Source organism: Sciurus vulgaris (genome assembly GCF_902686455.1).
Source record: "Sciurus vulgaris genome assembly, chromosome: 18".
NCBI classification, from domain to species: domain Eukaryota; kingdom Metazoa; phylum Chordata; class Mammalia; order Rodentia; family Sciuridae; genus Sciurus; species Sciurus vulgaris.
The window spans coordinates 32,862,709-32,869,363 of NC_136479.1; positions in this window are offsets into that span (position 1 = coordinate 32,862,709).

Below are 6,655 nucleotides of genomic sequence, written 5' to 3' on the forward strand. Positions count from 1 at the left end.
CTCATCCCAAAGTGGTAAGTTAGAGTCTATAGATTGCTAAAACAGTTAATGAAGTCTTGGTTTTCAGATTCTACGTCAATAGAGGGTAAACATTTGGTGGACTTTTGGGGGCACATTAAAATCATTTGGAGGTTGGATGAGGCAGTACATACCTGTAATCCTAGCTACTTGGGAGCCTGAGGCAGAAGGACTGGAAGTTTGAGGCCAGTCTGAGGAACTTAGTGAGACACTGTATCAAAATTTAAAAATAAAAAGGGCTGGGATGGACTAGTGGTAGAATTTCTCTGGATTCAATCCCCACTATTGAGGGATGGGGGAGGGAGGGAATATGAATATGAAAGGAAGAAAAAGGAGAAGAGAAGGAAGAGGGGAAGAGGAGGGGGAGGGAAAGGAGGATTATTACCTGGAACTTTAAAAAGCATGTAGACCTGGGTTGCATCCTCTGATATTCTGATTTTATGGTTCTGGGTCAGAACCAAGGGATTAGGATTTTTCAAATCTTCCCAGTTTATCCAAAGGTATATCAAAGTTGACATCTACTGCTTGAGAGATATTCTAGAGAAACGGGAGTATGAAGACAGAGTTAAATGAACATTTTTCAAAAGATGTGGTGATTTACATCACGAAATAATGGCCAGGTAGAATAAGATAGCAATATCAATTCATTCTATCAGACCTGCCGTGGAAAACACATTTTACTATTAGCCAATGCTTGGAAACCACTGAAAATTAGGTTCCTAAAGTGAATGCTAATTACATTCTACTTCAGCGCCCATTTATTTTTATGCATCCTAATTAATATGCATAATATAGATTCTTACATTTTTTCAAATATTTTATGAAATCTTTCTGCTAAATATTTTATAATAAAATGATACTGTTAGTTGCCAACATACAGCATTTACTAAGTTCACCACTATGCTAGGCTTCTATGGTTAAAATTAATATCTCGATCATCAAAGACTAAAATCTTGGCAGTTGGAATAACAGTATCTTGAGGGGACAGGGTTCACCAGTCCCTTGGGGTTCTTCCAAATAATTTCTACTGCATTCATGACTGCCGACCAAATGTGATGAGTCACCTCATAATGAGGAACAGCTGGTCACAGGAGTTTGCAAATACCAAGAAACTAAGGCTGGTGTGCAAAATCCAAGCAGGAAAATGTGATATTATAGGCAAACAATTTTTAGGGAGTTGTTGAAGAAGTAACTATGTGGACTTGAATCCTGTGGCTTTGTGATCAAGGATGACATACTAAATCTCACTTCTCCCCCTTTCTTTCTGTGTCTGTCTCTCTCCATTTCATCCCCTTTTTTCCCTTCTCTTTCTCCAGATGTTAATTAATTATACTTCTTTGTCCAGCTGACACTATAGAATTTGATGGCTCTTAGCACATCATAGGTGAAAAAAAAAAAACCAAGACTGAAAGAAAAAGGAATAATTTATGTCATCAATATCGCTAGCTGCTGCTTCCCTGCCACTTGAATCTCTAATATTATGTCCTTGTTTAGGAAACAGAAAAATTTACCAATGCTGAAAGACAATTTTTTTTTTTGGAGGGGGTTATTGGGGGATTAAACCCTGCAGCACTTAACACTGAGCCACATCCCCAGCCCTTTTTTAAAAAAATATATTTTATTTAGAGACAGGGACTCTCTAAGTTGCTTTAGGGCCTCACTAAATTGCTGAGGCTGGCTTTGAACTTGCGATCCTACTGCCTCACCTCCCGAGCTGCTGGGATTACAGGCTTGCACCCTGCTGAAACACTAATTCTTTGAGCCCCTTGTCTGGGACAAAGGGGGAAGTTTGCCCAGCCAATATTGATCAATCAAAATGAAATTCCTGACAACAATGGAAAAGTGGGAACTAGATGGTGAGACGAGAGAGGAGGCAGGTGTTATAAAAACAACGTGGGTAGACCATGCAAGTTCCGCTGCTTTGCCAGACTGACATTCTGTCGTGAGCCACACTGATGGTTGTAATACTGAAAAGCATTTCTACCAGTAAATAAATTGCTGCCAAGTGTTTCCTAAGTGGCCCCATCTCTACCTACCTGCCTCCAGGCTACCAGACCTACCTCTTATTCAGCAACTAAAGAGTTAACACCCAGAACAGCTGTTGACCTCCAGGAATTTGACTTTGTGCTAAAATCAGTGTCTGTTCTAATTGGCTGGTGGCCATTGGGCAACCAGCTGCTAAATATTTTGAATATCACCCCTAGCTGTAGCCACAAAAAAGAAAAAGCCAAGTAGGTGTGGTAAATTGGTTGCAAGAAATGGCCTAACACTGAGTTGAGGTTTTGGCTTCTGCTTGAAGCATTGGCAGGAACTAAACAGATGGGCGGGCCTGGGTTCTGCTTGATTTGTGTAGCAAAATAATTCCTTAGTTCAATGAACAAAGATCTAACTCAAGCCAGCATACTACCTACTGTCGCAGTCTTTCTGGTCATAACCATTCCTGAGTCAATTTCTAGACCCAGGGCCCCTTAAAGAGGAAGATAGGAACCTTAGAGAAAGTTCACTTCAACATTATTCAGTTCAACCAAAGATTGACAAAACTTGAAAAAAAAAAAAAATAAGAGAGGATTATCTCCAGTTTAGTGGGAATCTGATATGCTGTCTTTGATTTATGAAAATATCTTCCTCTGATCCTCTTTACCTACTCCCTTAAAAAGCTACGTCAAAGTTTTGGTAAAAATTTCATCTCTCTATATAGTTTTGCTTCTTCCAAGTTACTTCTGTGTATTTGTTTTGATTATGCATTTCAAAGAAAAGGTTTTCCTAAGAAAGACTGATGATGCTCAGGTGGGCACTTAATTGAATGCAAAAAAGTTGATTGACAGCTCCATGTGCCTGGATGGAGTTTTTCTTTTTTTTTTTTTTCTGCAGTACTGGGGATTGAGCTCAGGGGTTCCCTACCACTAAGTCACATCCCAGATCTTTTCTTGTTTTTTTGTTTTTTTTTTTTTAATTTTTGAAACAGGATCTCCCTAAATTGCCCAGGCTGGACTTGAACTTGCCATCTCCCTGCATCAGTCTCCTGAGCAGCGAGGATTACAGGTAAGACCCACTGTACCTGGCTGGAGCTTTTCTTTTCTGGGGTTCTCTGTAGTAATTCAACTTAGTCCTTTCCATGGAGAAACTCCAAAGTCCGTGTCTTTAAATCTGTTCTCTTGGCCAGTAGTATTTCCCAGGGAAAACACTTGTAAAATCTTGCCTGGAGGATATAGGTCCATGTAGCTACCAGCATCTGGCAGCTGGGGGTGGAGGTAATCTTGGAGTCTCAATATTTGGTGCACTAGCTTTCTTTAAATCCCCATATTTTTAGTAAGGTGTTCACGTCCTCCACTGGGCTTGTGTCCCACAGTCCAGAAACCCTCTGTTTTGCCTTCTCCTGGAATAAACCTCTAATTCTGTTCAGAGAAGAGACAGGCAGTCAACCAGCGGGTGTTGAATAAGGAGGGAACCTAGTGGCCTGGTGTCTTTTTTAAAAACTGAGGTGAGATTCACCTAACACACAACTAACCATTTTAAACTGTACAATTCAGAGGCATTTACTTTATTCACCACCTCTATCTAGTTCTAAAACAGTTTCATCACCCTCAAAGGACTCTTCACAGACATTAAGCAATCACTACTCATTCTCTTCTCTCCCAGTCCCGAAAGCCACCAGTATGTTTTTATGTGAAGATAAAGTGCTCTCCACCTGGAAAATGAAGAAAATCAACTGAAAAAATAGCATTATAAACAATAAATAAGCTCAGCAGGAGGCTGGATACTCTCTTAAGAGCTTCTTGGGAACCCATCAGAAATCCAGTAGCAGGTCAACTCTATCAAGTCCCATCTGTCACAGAGCACAGGATGATTTATATACTATGGAAGGAACATTTATTCTATATTAGGGTTTCCTTTTCCTGTAAGACACACCTTGGACTATTTCGCCATCTCTGGAATGGTGACTTTGCAATAACACAGGATGGTCCAGACAAAATTTTCACTTCTCAGTGAAAGAAATAAGACAGTTGGCCAACCATGGAACCATGGACCATTATCACATTTCCTATCTACCAGAAGCAGCTGGCCTTATAGTACAATAAAAATGGTCTCCTGAAAACTGATCTAGCAGTATCCAGAAGACCCCACCTGCCAGGCTGATACACTGTCTTGCAGATAGAGATACATGATCCCAATTGCACCTGAAATGCAGTCAATTCCCCCTCAGCCAGGACAGAGGACCGGAAACCAAGGGTTGGGGAGGAGAGTGGCAGTTGTCATGATTAATATTCTCTTTTAAAATATTTACTTTGCATCTCCAAAGTCACTCAGGCTCTGTGGGCTTAATTGCTCAAGAGCAAGGTATTCCCACCAGGGCACCCAGCAAGGGTTTCACCTGGTTATTTGGGACACCTCCTGCCATTAAGTAATGGCAGTGTCCCCAAAACGGGCTGTGCTCCCCCTGATTAGGAAGGGGACATAGGGTTGTGAGTCCCTGATATGACCTGGGTGGAGTAGAGGTGGGAGGATAATGAGTTCCTTGGTTGCCTTTGCAAACCACACCCAGTGGCAAAAATTAACAGAAAACTACCAGAGTATAATGAATGTTCCAGGTTTTTGTGTTTTTTTTTTTCCACTCACTATTGGTGGTAACTAAATTTACCAATTTGTTTAAGGTTTCAAGATGGGAAGAAATAAACTTTGGCTCACAAGAAACTATAGGAGGCATGGGTAACACTTGGAAAGTGTCAACCCTGAAAAAATTCAGGAGGAATGTTTAAAGAAGACTGAGAAGTTCCATTTGCATATGTGAATGTGACTTAGTGTGACCTCCTTTTAGGGATGTTGAAGAGCATTTGTGGCGAAGATAACTGGGGGAACCGAGGATTTGCGTCTGAGCCCTCTCCTATTCTCTGTCTACATGCTTTAGCTAAGCAACTTCCTTCAGTCCCACCACTGTACATAACTTCCATATACTGATGACTCCTAAATCTACATTCTCAGCTCTGGCCTCACCTGAAAATCAGGACTCTCGATCTACCTGCATACTTTATCAACCCTTTGAAGGCCTCAGAAGGATCTCGAAACAATATGTCCAAGTAATACTGCTTTCTAGTTATTAGTATCCCTTAACCTACTCTTCCTTCAGTCTCCCTCTTTAAAATAAGTGGCACCATGAACCTCAGTTGCTTAAAACAAGAATCTAGATACCTTCTCCAATAGGGTAGCCTACTAACCACATGTGGCTATCTAAATTTGTTTTAATTTAAATAGGAAATGGGAACATTGCTCAGAAGTAGACCATGCAGGAGGCCCAGATTCAATTTTAAGCATTGTAAGAAATAAAATGAAAATTTCAGTCTCTTAGTTTTACTAGTCCCAAGTCTTTAACAGCCACATGTTGCTAGTAGCTACTATACTAGACAGTCGGACACAAAATATTTCATTACAACAAAGTTTTATGGGACAGCACTTCTTTAAAGAGGTTGTCATTGGCTCTTCTTTCTTCACCTCCCACATTTGATTCATTAACAAATGTTAATGATTTTATCTCCAAAGCATTATCTGAATTGATCTAATTCTCTCCCACTGTTAAAACCACATCTTAATTGCCCCACTTCCAATATTACCTACCCAGAACCATTTTTCCTACAGTGGATAGAATGATTTTTATAAAATTGAAAATCATGAAGTCTTACCCTTGCTCTGATCCTCCAATGGCTTTTGTGGCAGAGACTGTGGTTTTAATCCCTTCTCTCTTACTCAGTATTAGAAACTCTGGAACTTATATGAACACATGGAAGTCCAAAATAAAGAATACATTTTACAGAGTACTTGAACTTAAATGTGGTCACATGACTAAGTTATAGCCGGTGAGATGAGAATGAACAGGTTGTGTACAATTTCTTCCCAGGTCCTTAAAAACAGTAGGCGGATCCTGCTACACAACAGGCATGATGGCTGAAGCTACACTACATCATTGGTGAACATGGGATGGAGGTGATGCCTGGTCCTAAACATAGTTTGAGGTTTTCCATCATTGTGGAAAACTATATTCTAACTAGATAGCTTCTTCATACATAGAAAATCCAAACTCCCAACCAAAGTCTAGAAAGTTCTACATGCCCTAGTCCCACTCCAGGATAATCCCCTCTTCTCTCCCCTCACTCAACATGCTCCAGTTACACTGCCTTTCTTTTTTGCTGCTTCAACACAGGAAGCTGCATCTTGCTTTAGGGTTGCAGTTGCTTTTCTATCTGCCTGGGATGCTCTTCCTCCTCAGATGTCCTCATGACTGACTCCATTTTGTTATTTAGGTCTCAGTTTAAAAATCACTGTTTCAGAGATGATTTCCCTCACCAACCTGCTCCCAGGTACCCAAAGAATCATTCTTTCTCAAGAATTTTAGTTATCTGCATAGAATTTATCACTAACTCATGATTCTTCAATTTGTTTTGTGTCTGCTTCTTCCCACCAGAATGTAAATTCCACAAGGATGGAGATTTTGTTTGAGTGCTTCACTGCGGTATTCCCGGCGTCTAGAATGTGCTGGTAAAATGAAAAATCTAATAACCTAATACTATTCCACCAGCATGATGGTTAAAATCAGGGTTTATAAAGGCACAGATCCGAATTCCACCCAGGCCACGTACCAGTTGTA